Source organism: Podarcis cretensis (genome assembly GCF_951804945.1).
Source record: "Podarcis cretensis genome assembly, chromosome: 1".
NCBI lineage: Eukaryota > Metazoa > Chordata > Lepidosauria > Squamata > Lacertidae > Podarcis > Podarcis cretensis.
This window is the reverse complement of record NC_137170.1, coordinates 47,644,105-47,660,162: the sequence shown is the minus strand read 5'-3', so window position 1 is coordinate 47,660,162 and position 16,058 is coordinate 47,644,105. Positions and strand designations below refer to the sequence as shown.

At 46.8% G+C, this 16,058-nt stretch overlaps 1 protein-coding gene across 4 annotated transcripts in view; it reads left to right on the top strand.

Moving 5' to 3' along the window:
• The first annotated feature begins 13,850 nt into the window (after window positions 1-13,850).
• RGS6 (regulator of G protein signaling 6) overlaps window positions 13,851-16,058 on the top strand; it is a 215,157-nt gene continuing 212,949 nt past the window's right edge. For 3 of the 4 annotated variants that reach the window (XR_013842305.1, XR_013842306.1, XM_079990206.1), the window contains exon 1: window positions 13,851-14,402. The gene's annotated coding sequence lies outside the window, so the exon portion shown is untranslated. The remainder of the gene's footprint in view (window positions 14,403-16,058) is intronic. The other variant, XM_079990207.1, reaches the window with a different exon arrangement.

Below are 16,058 nucleotides of genomic sequence, written 5' to 3'. Positions count from 1 at the left end.
CCTTTGAACCAAGAAGAGGAGGCCATCCTTCGATTCAGTCAACCCTTTAAGGATGCCGGGTACCTGTCTGATCAACCAGCTGATGGAGGTTCCTTGCAAGCTCCTACAAACCCTCTTGCAGTTTTCCCCAGTGGAACTTCAAATCCATAAGTCAGCCAGGTGGCCCAGGCACCCAAGTCTAGAGGAAATGGAGTGGCTACAGAAAGTGCCCTCAGAGGTGGAGCTGGAAATGAGTCTACCCATGGGGGGAAAGCAATAGGAAGAGAGTGGTATATGCAATTTGGTGACATATTTCCTATTCTGCCAAACCTTTTAGGGTGTAAGAATTTTTCCACTGACCTTGCTATATGTTTTCACTGGTGTTTTAAGTGGTTTCGCTCTCCTTCTTCTTGCATTTTGTATTATTATAATCATATATTGGTTGGCACCTTGGGCTTTCTTTCAAATGAAGGGTGGGGCAAACCTTCACTGAAATAAATAATAAATAAGACAAATAATAAATAAAAAGACAAATAATGCCCAACACATTTTAGTGCCTGATATGAAAAATCCAAGTGGAATTCCCCTACCCTTAAAATAGCACGCAGCAAAGTCCACGGGGATCTTTTCCTGTGCAAGTCTCATTGAAATGAACACGCACTGCATAAGAGCACTCCTCATGTGTTCCATGTGTTGTCTATAGAACTGGGTGTCCAATTTATTTAAAATGTTATATATGACTCTGTAGCGGGGGTCTTAATGCAGGCTTGCAGCGGGGTTTCTCTTAGTCCAAAAGCCAAATTAGGCAAGATTTTAATTGTATGGTTGCAATCAGAATACCTAGTTTTTTAAATTTAGTTGTATATATGTAGAGGGGTCAGGAGTGGGATGAAGTGCATGGGGAGGGTTAATCCCCCTCCCCATATGCTATGACTCCAACAGAAACCACCCTTCCACCCCAAGCTGCTGTTAGCCTTTAGGTGGAAGGTTCAATTGATGCCAGTGGATTCCTATCTTTAATGAAAAGCAAAGTCATCCAGTAGAAAAACAACAACCCCATTGCTCTTCTGCACAGTACTGCAGCCTCCTGACACTTTTTCTCATTAAAAACAAAACAGTGAGGCTTCATCATTACATACATTTAAGCCCCCCACCCACTGCCCTTATTGTTTGTGCCCTAAACTTGTGGTTAGTGGACACAGTGAAATGGGCTCCTGCCATGCCTAGTAGTCTATGAACGTTTCAGATAATTTAAAACTCTGAAAGTGACAATCAGGGACAAAGAGCCTGAACCAAGTTTTTCTGTGAGTTGTTGTCACAACTTTGCATTCCAACATCATGTCAAACTGCCAAGCGGAGAAAGATGCATGCTTCATCCTGGCAGGCAGCGGAGCTGACATTCCTAATTTGGCCATGACATTTATAGGCTTTGCCAATCTGACACAGCTAATTGCAGGCTTGGCCGGTGTCCCAGGGCCACAGTGTTACTATGCTTGGTCTTGTAGCTATGAGTCTCTCTCACAGCTCAACAGATCACTGCCCCCACCCCTTCTCGACTCTTTGTTATCAGATGCAGCACTCTACTCTGGCCTTTTCTGTTAGGGGCTGGGGTAGAGGGGGGATGATGGCACATCTTGATGCCTCCAGAAGATGGAAAGGCATTGAACTTGTGGATGAAATGAATGGCAGGGCTACGAAAAAGCATTGTCTTGTTTAAACAGGAACCTGTGGCCATCCAAATGCCGCTGAACTTTGTGGAAGCATTCACTCCAGACATTTAAACCATAAAGGTAAAGGTAAAGGTACCCCTGCCCGTACGGGCCAGTCTTGACAGACTCTGGGGTTGTGCGCCCATCTCACTCAAGAGGCCAGGGGCCAGCGCTGTCCGGAGACACTTCCGGGTCACGTGGCCAGCGTGACAAAGCTGCATCTGGCGAGCCAGAGCCGCACACGGAAACGCCGTTTACCTTCCCGCTGGTAAGCGGTCCCTATTTATCTACTTGCACCCGGAGGTGCTTTCAAACTGCTAGGTTGGCAGGCGCTGGGACTGAGCAGCGGGAGCGCACCCCGCCGCAGGGATTCGAACCGCCGACCTTTCGATCGGCAAGTCCTAGGCGCTGAGGCTTTAACCCACAGCGCCACCTGCGTCCCGTATTTAAACCATACCCCCCAATAATTGTGAGCGCTGCAGTTCACCCCAACAGAGCTATAATTCCCAGCATCCTCAACAAACTACAGTTCCCTGGAAGGGGTGTGCACACATCCTCTATCTCATCAGCCCTTGCCAGCATGGTCAATGGTGAAGGGTGATGGGAATTGTAATCCCAAAAACATTTGGAGGGCAACAGGTTCCCCACTGCAGCTGTACTTGGATATCCACATCCTCCAGGGCTGGCTCTTGCGGGAGCCAAGTGGCTTGTGTGAAAGCACGGCTCTCCAAAATGGGTGTCCTTGGGGGTCGCACACTCGTGGGAGCCAAAACAGAACATCCCGTGATCCAATCAGAAGTCAGGATGGCCTCTGTAATTCTGGGATATCCCGCTCAAATCAGGACATTTGAAAGGTGTGCCAGAATGAGCAGAGCCTTGTCAAAAGGAGAGTCTCTTTACTACTGCTAGGACCATAATGTAAAAAGCTTTGCTTCAGTACAGTATAGCGGCTCATGGGATCAGACCAGAAGAACATCAGTTGTTTGGCTTGAGTGTTTGTGATGCTTCCTGTGCCATGCAGGTTATGGATAACAAGTGCCCCCAAACATTTCACTGCAAACCACCTGTGCTTTCATTCCTCATGTCGCTCCTAAAGATTTCTTATCTGGCCTACACACACACACACACACACACACACACACTCTTAGTAGAAATAGTAGATTTAAACACAGTGCATTGTAGGCATTTATTAATTTTTTTAGTACCTCAAGCCAAGTGAGGGAAAGAGCTTTGTGTTAATGTGTAAGGTAAAGGTAAAGGTACCCCTGCCCGTACGGGCCAGTCTTGACAGACTCTGGGGTTGTGCGCCCATCTCACTTAAGAGGCCAGGGGCCAGCGCTGTCCGGAGACACTTCCGGGTCACGTGGCCAGCGTGACGAAGCTGCTCTGGCCAGAGCCAGAGCCAGAGCCGCACACGGAAACGCCGTTTACCTTCCCGCTGGTAAGCGGTCCCTATTTATCTACTTGCACCCGGAGGTGCTTTCGAACTGCTAGGTTGGCAGACGCTGGGACCGAGCAGCGGGAGCGCACCCCGCCGCAGGGATTCGAACCGCCGACCTTTCGATCGGCAAGCCCTAGGCGCTGAGGCTTTAACCCACAGCGCCACCTGCGTCCCGTGTTAATGTGTAGCAGAGCACAAAGAGGAAGAAAGAAAACAGAAGGCTGCTGTGTCTGGTGGGAAAGGAGAAAGAACAAAGTATATGAAAATATATAAATTTAGATCTTTGGATGAGGGAATGTTTGTTGCAGGCTTATCTGTTGGAATGATAAATACTTTTGAGTGTGGCTCTAAAAGACTGGTGATCTCAGCTAGCTGCCTCTGAAAACAATATATAAGGAGTGACTTGTGCTTCAGCCCCATTGATTTTCGTCTGATTTAAGCCTGCAATACACATTGCCCAGACAAGCCATCTTCCTAAATCAGGTCTTTTGTAGCTGGCCTGGAAAAAACAGACCCCAAAGCTCTTCTACTCAAATGGAGCATCAGGGGATGTCTAGTAATTTCCACAGCCCAGTGAGGAGCAGCTGCGGCAGCAATCCCCAGGTCTCCTCTCAGTCTTCATTTGAGGAGGCCAATACAGCTCTTGTCTGTAAAGAAATTCTTACAGAGACATACATCTCTGGAGCACAGGGAACTGGGGAAGCTCTGATTGTGCACCACGTATGTGGGGGTCCAGAAGATGGGTCAAAATGCCCATCTTCCTATCTGGCTATGAATAGAATAAACAAGAATATGCCACTCTAAAATATTTTGTGGCTTCAAACATGGAAACAGGGAATAATAATAATAATAATAATAATAATAATAATAATAATAATTTATTATTTATACCCCGCCCATCTGGCTGAGTTTCCCCAGCCACTCTGGGCGGCTCCCAATCAGTGTTAAAAACAGTACAGCATTACATATTAAAAACTTCCCTGAACAGGGCTGCCTTAAGATGTCTTCTGAATGTCAGGTAATTCTTTATCTCTTTGACATCTGATGGGAGGGCGTTCCACAGGGCGGGCGCCACTACCGAGAAGGCCCTCTGTCTGGTTCCCTGTAGCCTCACTTCTCGCAATGAGGGAACCGCCAGAAGGCCCTCGGCACTGGATCTCAGTGTCCGGGCTGAACGATGGGGGTGGAGATGCTCCTTCAGGTATACAGGACCGAGGCCGTTTAGGGCTTTAAAGGTCATCACCAACACTTTGAATCGCGCTCGGAAACGTACTGGGAGCCAGTGCAGATCTCTCAGAACCGGTGTTATGTGGTCCCGGCGGCCACTCCCAGTCACCAGTCTAGCTGCCGCATTCTGGATTAATTGCAGTTTCCGGGTCACCTTCAAAGGTAGCCCCACGTAGAGCGCGTTGCAGTAGTCCAAGCGTGAGATAACCAGAGCATGCACCACTCTGGCGAGACAGTCCGCGGGGAGGTAGGGTCTTAGCCTGCGTACCAGGTGGAGCTGGTAGACAGCTGCCCTGGACACAGAGTTAACCTGCGCCTCCATGGACAGCTGTGAGTCCAAAATGACTCCCAGGCTGCGCACCTGGTCCTTCAGGGGCACAGTTACCCCATTCAGGACCAGGGAATCCTCCACACCTGCCCGCCTCCTGTCCCCCAAAAACAGTACTTCTGTCTTGTCAGGATTGAACCTCAATCTGTTAGCCGCCATCCAACCTCCAACCGCCTCCAGGCACTCCAGGGAAAGGGTAAAAACAGGGACCTGGGGAACATATTGTAGTAACAGAAATGCTGCCCCATGCCAGAGTTTTTAACAAGGAAATTAATCCAGGCAAGCTTATCTGCTTTCCAAAAATAAAAATTAGGTGATATTTATTGTAAGATGGTCTGCTCCCACCTCTATGCTAAATGAGAAAGAGGGAGGTAAACGTGCTCCTCTGAATGGCACATAAAATCAGACATGGCTTGTATTGCCTGGAACTGTTTGTAGTAAACATAACAACTTGCTAGGAATGTAACCAGTTCCATTCCACGAAGACATTGCATTAGCTGGTTTCCCAAATAATTACCGTACTTCAAAAGGATGCCATAAGGAACATGAAGGCGATTTGTTATTTTCTCTCCGTACGAGTGAGCTCCTCTCCCCACCAACACCTATAGTACAGGGCAAGATGCTGAGCATTTGTTTGACATATTAGGTGTTGGCATGGACTGAAGAAAGCCATTATGGCCCTAGCAGTAATGTATATAATGAATGGAGCATCTAGGTGCTGAAATGCTGCTATTTCAATTGGCCTCTTAAATCTCTCAAAACATGGGCAGCCTGAGACAGCATAACATTCCCATGGCCTCAAAGACTCAAAATAGTATTTCCTTCCCTGCCTAAGGCTACTTCAAGCTCTGAACAAACATTCTCCTACTTACATGGCTGTGAGTAGAGAACTGAACTCATTTTTTATACAGATTATGTTCTCACTACCCATAACCTCCCGCTGATAACCTGGGTTTCTGCCAGATAGCAGTCCTGCTTAAAATGTATAAAGAATGAACTTGCGTCTGACATTCAGCTCCCTCCGCATTTGCAAGTAACCAGAAGCGCTCAGTGCTTTTGAGGGAATGTCAACACTACACATGTAAACTGGTGTCACAGTAATTCCCTCTCCCCAGGGAACACCCTGGGAACTCTTCCTCCAAGGGCCAGAGGCTATGTTTTTGCTGGCAATGACCAATTGCCTGGTGGGTGGAGTTTGAAAGAGCGCCCCCAGTGGGCCAAAGCAGATGTGACATCAATGGCATGAATTCAATGTTTATTCCAATAAAAGCAGCAAGCCATGAGTAGGCAAACTAAGGCCCGGGGGCGAGATCTGGCCCAATCGCCTTCTAAATCCGGTCTGGGAATCAGCATGTTTTTACATGAGTAGAATGTGTCCTTTTATTTAAAATGCATCTCTGGGTTGTTTGTGGGGCATAGGAATTCGTTCACCCCCCCCCCAAATATAGTCCAGCCCCCCACAAGGTCTGAGGAACAGTGGACCCTGCTGAAAAAGTTTGCTGACCCCTGCTCTAAGCTGTGGGCACCTTCTTTGATTGGCCTTCTCCCTGCCACAGTTTCAGCAAATGCCATTTCTCCAAAGCTGCCATTTGGGTTTCATTTGGTGTCAGCGAATGATTCCCTTGAAATGCAAATGCAAATAGCAGCGCTAGGGAGGCAATTCTTTCTTGTTGTCAGGACTGTGTTAGGGAAAGAATTAAACTTCCCCTCTGCTTCAGTGCTGCTACATACACAGCAACAAAAATGCACATTAAATGTGTTAAAATTCCCCGTGCTTTTATTTAAATAGGCTGTGGGCATCCAAACAGGACAATCGTGGAGGGGGGATACATTGACAACTTAAGTCTAAAAACTTTCCTGTTTAGCTAAGCCTAGCCAGACATGTGAAGTTGATACGTATTCTAATCTGTCATATTAGCTTGCAATGTATACTTTTGCTTTTTTAAATAAACTTGTTTTTAACATTGACTTTTATTGACAAACGTAAGGTATATTTTATATTCTATGTAAACCGCTTAGAGCTTTCATTTACATACATACCTAAATACATACATAATTTTATTTGCATCCCGCCTTTCCACAGTTCAAGCTATGCTCAAGTCAGCTCACAACATGAAAATAATGCATAACTATAATGTAACAAAAGTCGGCATGACAATAAATAAGACATTAAAAATACACAACCAAACTGAACAATGTCCACATAAATCACCATAAGATATAAAATAAAGATACAAAAAGCCAAGAGCAGCAACAGCAAGTACCCCACCAACAACCCCAGCAACACCCCAACCCCAGTTAAATGCTATACAAATTTTTGTTAAAAAAATAAAATACGTCAGTGGCCATTGCATGGCTGATACATGGCAACACGCATAATCACTTGATAAATCAAGTGGGGGAACTGGATATGCTTTTCCACATTAAGTGGTTATATTTCTCATGCATAAAGCATGGTGAAGGTGCCATGGAGACACAATGGGTGGTGACTTCTGCTAATGCTATAGAATGAGTGTACTGCACAACAATCAGAAGTGCTGCCTGTGTTGAAGAACAAGATGGCACCCGTAATCTTACCTCTTGAATCCGACTAGATCGGGAGTTGAATCTGACTTCCATACTGGCTACAGGACAGTCTCCTCCAGTCTAGCTTATGGGGGCAGGACACTTTAAGAGATGCTGGCCCATCCACGGCACCCACTACCTGAGGCGTGTGCCTCCCTCTGCCTAATGGTAGGGCCAGGCCAGCCTGCATTTAATCTACCATTTAGTTTCGTCCATGGATTCACAGGGCAGCTCTGTGGGGACATTTCTGTATTTGTGCAGATCTGCTCCCACCACTGAAAGCCGGCCTATGCGCCAGCTCGATCTGAGCAGCCAGAGTCCTGGCATGTGGGTAAAACAGACTAATAATGGAAGTTCCAAATCTGTCTTGAATCTAAGCAGAAAGTTGGAAGAATTCTTAGAGTGAAAGATTTGCTGGTTGCATTGTCAATGCTTCATAGAACGGCAGCATTCGGTGCTGCACAATGTAAGTACAGTTTTTATCCTGCTTGTAAGATTTTCATCCCCGCTTAGCCAATTCATTGCCTAAATAGAGTTATTAAATATTTACAAAACAAAGAACCTTCTGCAAAGAGGTTGAGGCATTTGAGATTCTCAAATTTACAGCACAATGACAAGTCCAGAGTTATCTGGGCTGACATTTGAATGAAATTGACAATGTAGCGCAATATGCTCAAAAACCTCTGCATAAATACAAAAGGAGATAGATGGTCATTACGGATGCCTTAAATGTAGCTGGAAAGAATAAAAATATCTCACCAACCAGATTCCTGCTGTATTGAGCTTGAAGTAGTGTAGCACCCTGCTTGTGGTTAACGCTTAGCTGGAATGAAATATTCAACGCAGCAATAGAGAAATTAAAATAATAATTTATTTGTCAGACAAATAAATATGAGGCACAGTGGTATATGGTTACCAAGCTCTGGCCTGGCCTCCTGCCATTCTGGCCAGCACTTATATTTCCTTAATCCAGCCCCCTTGCTCCTCCTGTGGCTGCCTCTGTCCAATCAGCCTGGTTGAAATTCCTATTGGCTGTTTGCTAGAACCAATCACAAAAGATACACCCATTTCCTTTTGCCCTTTTATGGGAAATAAAAGCTATATTTATAATTGGCAAACAAGTAGCCATTAACCTCTACAAGGCACCTTAATTACCAAATCACCTTTGCCCCCTTAATTCTAAAATAGAGCAGATGGCTAAAACAGATGGTGGCTAATTCTATTTTAAACAGGTATCAAAGATCTTTTGTACGCATCATCAATGAAAGATCTCCTTCATTGGAGGTTCCTTTAAACAAAAACCTGACAACCATCTGTCTAGAGTGCTCTGATGGTGTTTTCCTGGTTGGCAAAGGGGGGCTAGGCTGGTGGCTGATGGCCCCTGTGATCTCCTCCAACTATATGAAATAAGAATCTAGCATAAGGATTTAACATTTCTTAGCTTCTAATTCCTTTGCATAATTACATTTAAGCCAATATATTTTTAATACATAATATATAATTTTTTATAAGCAAAGATGTTTTCAAAGTAAGAAAAAACTTAAAAACACTTTCTTTCCCTATTTCCATTAGCTCTTGCCCTTAGGAAAATGTGGCTCAAGTCTCTAATGGGAGGCACAATAATTCTTACTATTTACCAACTTAATTGTAGCTTAATTGTACTCTGCAATATGCAAGGTCAGTGACCTCGCTCAGCCTTTTATGACCGCAATAAACCAGAGGGCCTCTCTGGCGAAGAGGATGAACATCTGCCAATATCTTAGCCAGCCTAGTTTCTGCCTGGCATGAATCATTTGTGAATTTGAACTCATTTTTAAGATACAACCTTGATCAAAAAATATAAGCTTGATAAAAATGCAGGCTTATGATTAGATGCCTCATTAGCACCCTTTTTTCTCAGCAAATCTGATGCAGGAGGCCTAGGAACACAAATAAGATGCAGGAAGCATCTAGAGGTAACCATTCCAGTAGTGGGAGAGCTGGGAAGCTGAGCCCACTCCATTGGCTCTTCTGTGACAGGCCAGCTCCATCAGCCCTCTTCTCCCCTCAACTGATACCTAGGGGCAGTCATTCTATCAGGCTGCCTCATTGGGAGAGATAGGAAGCAGGGCTCATTCATCAGCTTTGCTACTGTGCTGGCTGGTCAATATAGGACCTACTGTTCAGAAATTGGTGCCTGATTTTAATTTTCCTCTTCCCTCCTCTTCCCTTCCCTTGTGTGTTATGCTTTTTTAGCTAGTAAGCCTGTGGTAGGGACAGTCTTGTTTTGATAGTATGTAAACCACTCTGGGAGCCTTTCTAGCTGAAGAGCAGGGTACAAATACACTAAATAAATAAATAGCAGCATCTCTTCAGGGTTTCAGGAAAGAGTCATTCCTGGCCCAACTTGGGGACTGCAGGGACTGAACAATGCAAATGCTGTGCCATAGAGCTATAGCCAATCTGATGCAGGAGGCAAATCTGACCACTGGAATCCAAGTGAAAAGCGAAGTCATTCAACATTTCCTGCTGTGAAATTTAGGCCATGGGTAAATTAACTTTTGTTTTAAATTAAATACCCTCTCTTGATCAACTTCCTTGTCATTCTGGTCTTCTGAAAAGGTAGATCTGAAGTTCTGAGGCATTGGATTCAAGAAATCCAGCCATTTTAAAGCATGATTCAACTGATTTGTTTCTGAGCACAATTCAAAATGCTGTTTTTGACCTATAAAGCCTTAAATGGCTCAGGGCTAGCTTACTAGAAGTACCACCTTCCTCTATAATCCAATCTGCAACTTAAGATCTCCCACAGAGACCTTACACATGGCTCTTTCAAGGTATTTGTAAGGTAACAGAACGTGAGATCGACTTTTCTGTGGTGGCTCCCCCACCTCTAGAACTCTTTCCCTCAGGAGATCCATATCGCTCCCTCACTGTTTGCATTCATGAGTGAAGTTAAAAACAACACACAATTCGTTTTTGGCTTTTGAACGCTCCTGGATATTTTGGCTGCTATGTATCTGTTATTGTTATGTGTATTGCTTTAGATATTATTTGTCATGTCTGATCTCCCAATGAAAACAATGCAGCACAAAAGTGTTTTGTTTTATTAAAATTCCTTTACACCCTGCTCTCTCTGTGATGTTGGAGGCATTTCCCTGAGATTGGAGCGAAAGATTCAGTATATCCTATGGCCCCTGGGACACCCTCCCAGGGGTCATAGGATTGCATCTTAAAGTGCTTTAATTTGGCTGGATCTTTCCCATCACTATTATTATATTAGGAATCATGCTTACAGGTCAGTCAGGATAAGCCCCCCACCCATAATAGTAACAGGCAGTTTGCAGATCTGTCTGTCTGTTCCAAGTGTTTCCACACATTTTTTACCATTGTAAATTTGCACAATGAGATAATACTTTGTGGGAGGGGTTGTCCTATTATGCTCCACACAGATTTTTCTTAAGATGGGTAGGGGAAGAGTCACCTTATGGGAAGAATAATTTACCTGGATATGAGTGAGAGTTTTTATAGTATAGATTTAAGCTTTTTAACCATGACACAGAGACAACAGTACTTCTAACTTCTGTGTGGTGCTTTGGGTAATACTGAATAATCATAATGGACCACAGAGATCTCGAAAATAGTGAATGTGGTTCAGTTGAGAAGGACTCCAGAAAATTCACCATGCTGCTGTATTTTCCTATAATTTATACCCCACTCCACTGACAGAATACATTTTGATTTCACAAATGACCACCATTCTGTTAATCCTTGTGCATGTAGCATCGTCTGTAACACACTAACTCCATCTAAAATGGTGGGGTTATTTGTGACGGGGTCTGTGCATGTGTTAGGCATTTAAAAATCTCATCTAACAATCATTCATGTGTGTTTCTTGAACCTGAGGGTGCCGGCCTGTCATGAATACTAAACACTCCTTATTATAGCAAAGTGCACCACAAGAGGAACTATGGCCTAAATGCATTCAAGCAAGTCTTCCTAACAGGTTCAGAACTCAGTGGTGGGCGGGGCCCATTGAAAATGGCAGGGCAGAAGACAAGGAGGCCAAGAGAAGGTGGAACCAGAGCCAATGGCAGACAGAGCCAACTAATTCCTCTTCCCTGCTGAGTTCTATAATGGCAACACTGAGACTAAGGAGGAGGAAGCTGACAGCCAGCACCACCACACGGGCTAGAGGTAAGAAGGCAGGAATCTGGGGACTGTCAGAACTCCAGCCTGGGATTGTTGTGATGCGTGATGGTGATTAATGTCCACTTTGGAGAAAGTAAAACCAGTGGCGGCTGCTCCATTAAGGTGAATGGAGAACTGCCCACCAAATTCAGCCTGCCTTAGCCAGTCCCCACCCAGTGGCAGACCTTGGTGCCTCAAATTTCAGTACTGCCCTGTTCAATGCCAAAATCTGGTGCCCCCCCATCTCTCGCCTTCCATTGGACATCATAGTTGCGATGCCTGCTGCAGCGCCCCAGAAGCTCCACACTCAGTACTCGACAGTTAATTTTACAAAAATTGTATTACCACATGCAGTGCTCATGTAAAAAGGTATCAAGTGTTTCGGCAAAAGGTTTTCCAAACAATTTCATGAATGATCAAATCGGACATGATTCCATGCTCTAAACTTGCTCCTTTTCTGATTTCTGAACTGGTATTTCCTCCTGCGACTTCCAATGAATCAATTGCACAACTGATCATTGCTGTGAGACATGCAGTCGCAAAGCATGGGAGAAACTCTCTCTGGTGATATGCTGATGGAATGGACACCTCAAATTTGGCATCTCACATGGATGGAAATTGACATGTAATTAGAGTGAGAAGGAAAAACAACACAGCAAAAGACTTTTACAAAGTTTGGGGAGACTTTATTTCATATGCAGTGTCTAAGGAACATGGCTTTTGACCACCCGCTGTTTATGGAAATCTATGGAAAAGTACTTTGGTATAAAACAACAACAACAACAACAACAACAACAACAACAACAACAGTTTCTAGATACCTTTAGTACTGAGCGGGAGTGGAGGAAAGATATGTTAGGGAAGGGATACATTTGTTTGTATTGTTTTGGATATATGAAAAAAAATCCAATTAAAATATTCTGAAAAACACACACCAGCATTTTAAATTGAGCCCGGAAATGTATCAGAAGCCAGGCCATAATTGGTGAGATGTGTTTGGGCTATCTGGTCCCTCATCCTCCCCCTCCCCTTGAAGGTAATTTTTCAGGATGACCAGGGCCAGTTCCATATCAACCCCAGGCTTGAACCCAGACTGGAATGGGTCCTATTTCCTCCAATAGTGACTGCAACTGAACTGCTGTTGCACTCTCAAGCACCTTACCCCAAAAGCGGGACACTGTTGTCAAACCCTCAGGGTCTTTTTCAGGAGCAGGTGTACCATCAACTCCTTTAAGGCAGTTGGGATAACCCCCTCATGCAAAGATGCATTAACCAGCCCCCACCCTGACTTGCATCAACAACCAGGATGGGCAAGGGTCAAGAGGGCCAGGGATGGGATGGGCAGCTAGAAGCACCTTGTCCACATCCTCAGGCCTCCGTAGCTGGAACTGATCCCACAGAACTAGATATGACAGTGTGCTGGATGTCTCGCCAGAGATTATAATAGCAAAGGAATCAATACAGGGGTACCTGGGGTTACAGATGCTTCAGGTTACAGACTCCGCTAACCCAGAAATAGTACCTCAGGTTAAGAACTTTGCTTCAGGATGAGAACAGAAATTGCACAGCAGCGGCGCAGCAGCAGTGGGAGGCCCCATTAGCTAAAGTGATGCTTCAGGTTAAGAACAGTTTCAGGTTAAGAACGGACCTCCAGAACGAATTAAGTTCTTAACCCGAGGTACCACTGTATTGGTATGAAGGCAAATGGGTTTGTCCTTGAAGTGCCTAGCAAACCTATCACAGCCCAGGCCTTTGATGCTTCCAGTGCCTCATTATCCAAAAATTGCTTCACAAACAAGCCAATGCAGGCCTCCGACACCTCTTTGGAGCCAACATGTAAAAGGCCCCGAAGCCATTCTGAAGAACTTTTGGCTGGCACTGGGAGGACACAATGGAAGCAGAGAGAAAACATTTCTTTGTTGCATTTACGGCCTCAGACCAGGCTTGACAGTGGGCACACACTTGCGTTTGATTGTATTTGAGAGTTTTCTTTCACGTGTTTATGCCATCTCCCTTAGTGGTTCATTATTCTCAGACCATTGCAGGCCCTGAGGGAGAGGAGATGACGCTCAAGAGCGATTGTGTCAACCACCTGGGCTGTCTTCATTATTCCTCTCAATTTTGTTGTACTGATGTGAAACGGGTTGGTTTTTTTAAATAATATAGTTTTTTTATTTTTTTAATAATATAGTAGTGCGGATTAGATGTTAGCGTTGTACCGGCGATTTAAAATGTGCACCGCCCTGAAATTAATTCAGGTACGTTAAGCAAAACAACAAACAAACTTGCTGGGGGGTTTTCTGCTGCACCTCCCTGGGGGCGGGCGGGCGGGCGGGCTGCGCGCTCTCTCTATAAGGCCTTCAGAGCCTTTGGAAACGAGGCTGCAGTTCCGCCCGCAGCCTGCAGCGGGCGCTGCTGCTACTCCCGCCAGCCCGCTGGCTCGCAAGGGACAAACCTGGGACTTGGAGCCTCTGTTTTTCCTTCTCCGTCCACATCTCCTCCCTCGGCTCCGCCGGGGTGGCTTCTTCTTCTCCTCCTCCTCCTCCGCCGCTGGGCTGGTCTCCCCGCCACTGCCCGGCCTGGTGCGGAGCAAGACGGCGAGGGCGAAGAAGAGCGTGTGCCAGAGGCGAGAAAGAAAGCGTCGCGCGCGGAGGGGGAATGCAGCGACGGGAGGCGTGAGCCGCCGAGCATGTTGAGCTGGGCTCCGCCGCTTCTCCCGGGTCCACCTTCGCCAGCGGCGCTGCCAGCCCTCCCTCCCGCAACCCCTTTGGCAGCCGGCAGGCGCCCTCCTGAAGACGACGGCGTCTAAGATCCCCTGAAAGGCGGGCGGGAGAACGAGAGATCCAGATCCCCGGGGAAGCCGCCTCTCCTTTAACCCGCCTCTCCCCGCCACTTCGGCTTCAACATGAATCAGGCTGCTCCCTGCCGCCCAGGGGAAATTTAAAAGCCGAAGGCGACCCACAGCAGATCCTTGGTTGCTAAGGTAAATTACGATAGCCCTTGCGCAGCGTCCTCGTTTCTTCACCCCCAACCCCCCCTCAAAGCTTTGTGGGGCAACGATGCCTAGCAATGCATGACCCCCACCCCCCGCTTTCCCACGTTAAAGGGACACGGGAACTCATTAAATCGGTTCTTCGGTTCCTTAACCCCAGCCCCAAGCAATGCGTGTGCAACTCCCTTTTGTGCAACGGGTGCGAAAAGGAGGAGCAGCAGCGGGATTCGGATGAAGCAGCTTCGCGGCCCCCTTGCCTTCCCCCTTTTGTTATTCTAGGGATGCAAAGGAGTTGGAGGAGACGCACTGGATCGCGGGCGTCGCCGTTGTAAACGCGCCCTGGGCGCGGCGTCCCATTCGGAGCGCAGCTATTTGCATGCGGGGCCGTGGGCTTGGGGAGGGTGCGCGCGTTCATTTTAAGCGCGGGGAGCGTTGGCTTCCCCGGGGGGCTTGCGCCGAGAGAAGAGGAGCGGGGTTTGCGTGCTAAGCGGGGTGCTGCGAATCGGGGCCGCTGGGGCCGCGCGCGGAGAGCGATCGCTAAGCAACCGGCTGGGCAAGGGATGGCGCTGGCTCGCTGCTGCGCCGCTTGCCCCTGACCCTTGGAGGAAACTTGGGAGCAGGAGTTTGCCGCCGGCGATCGCGTCTTGCTGCGCGCTGTTCAAATGCAGTCCAAGGGCGGGAGAGGTGGGGGAGGGGGAGGAACCGCGCTCGGAAAATGGTCGCGCTTGAATCGGCGACCTGCAGAGCTAGAGGTCGCAAGTTTCGCGTATGTTCGAAGAATGGGATTTGATTTTAAAACTCAAAGCAAATAAATGGTTTTGCAACCAGGCCCCGAAGTACTTGGGGAGAGGAAGGGCCGAGGGGGGGGGTCTTCCCAACACGACCTGCTGCATTTTAGGCTGGAATCTACATCCACTTCCCTGGGAGTGTGCGCCGTTGAACTGAGAGGTGCTTACTTCTGAGTAAATGCGCCTAGGGTTGCACTGTTAGTCTTTCAGCTGCTTCTTGTTGTTTAGTCGTTTAGTCGTGTCCAACGCTTTGTGATCCCATGGACCAGAGCACGCCAGGCACTCCTGTCTTCCACTGCCTCCCGCAGTTTGGTCAAACTCATGCTGGTAGCTTCGAGAACACTGTCCAGCCATCTCGTCCTCTGTCATCCCCTTCTCCTTGTGCCCTCCATCTTTCCCAACATCAGGGTCTCTTCCAGGGAGTCTTCTCTTCTCATGAGGTGGCCAAAGTATTGGAGTCTCAGCTTCAGGATCTGTCCTTCCAGTGAGCATTCAGGGCTGATTTCCTTAGGAATGGATGTGTTTGATCTTCTTGCAGTCCATGGGACTCTCAAGAGTCTCCTCCAGCACCATAATTCAAAAGCATCAATTCTTTGGCAATCAGCCTTCTTTATGGTCCAGCTCTCACTTCCATACATCACAACTAGGAAAACCATAGCTTTCTTCTGAGTAAATGCGCCTAGGGTTGCACTGCTAGTCTTTCAGCTGCTTCTTACACTTTCCTTTTGTTCCACAAAGGAGTTGAGGCTGGTTGGGCCCTAGGGATGGAACTGGAATCCTAAACTCTGACCCACTGAGATCAGATGAGGCTCTTCCAAGTAAACCACACTAGGGTTTCAGTTTTGGGAAAGAAATAAAG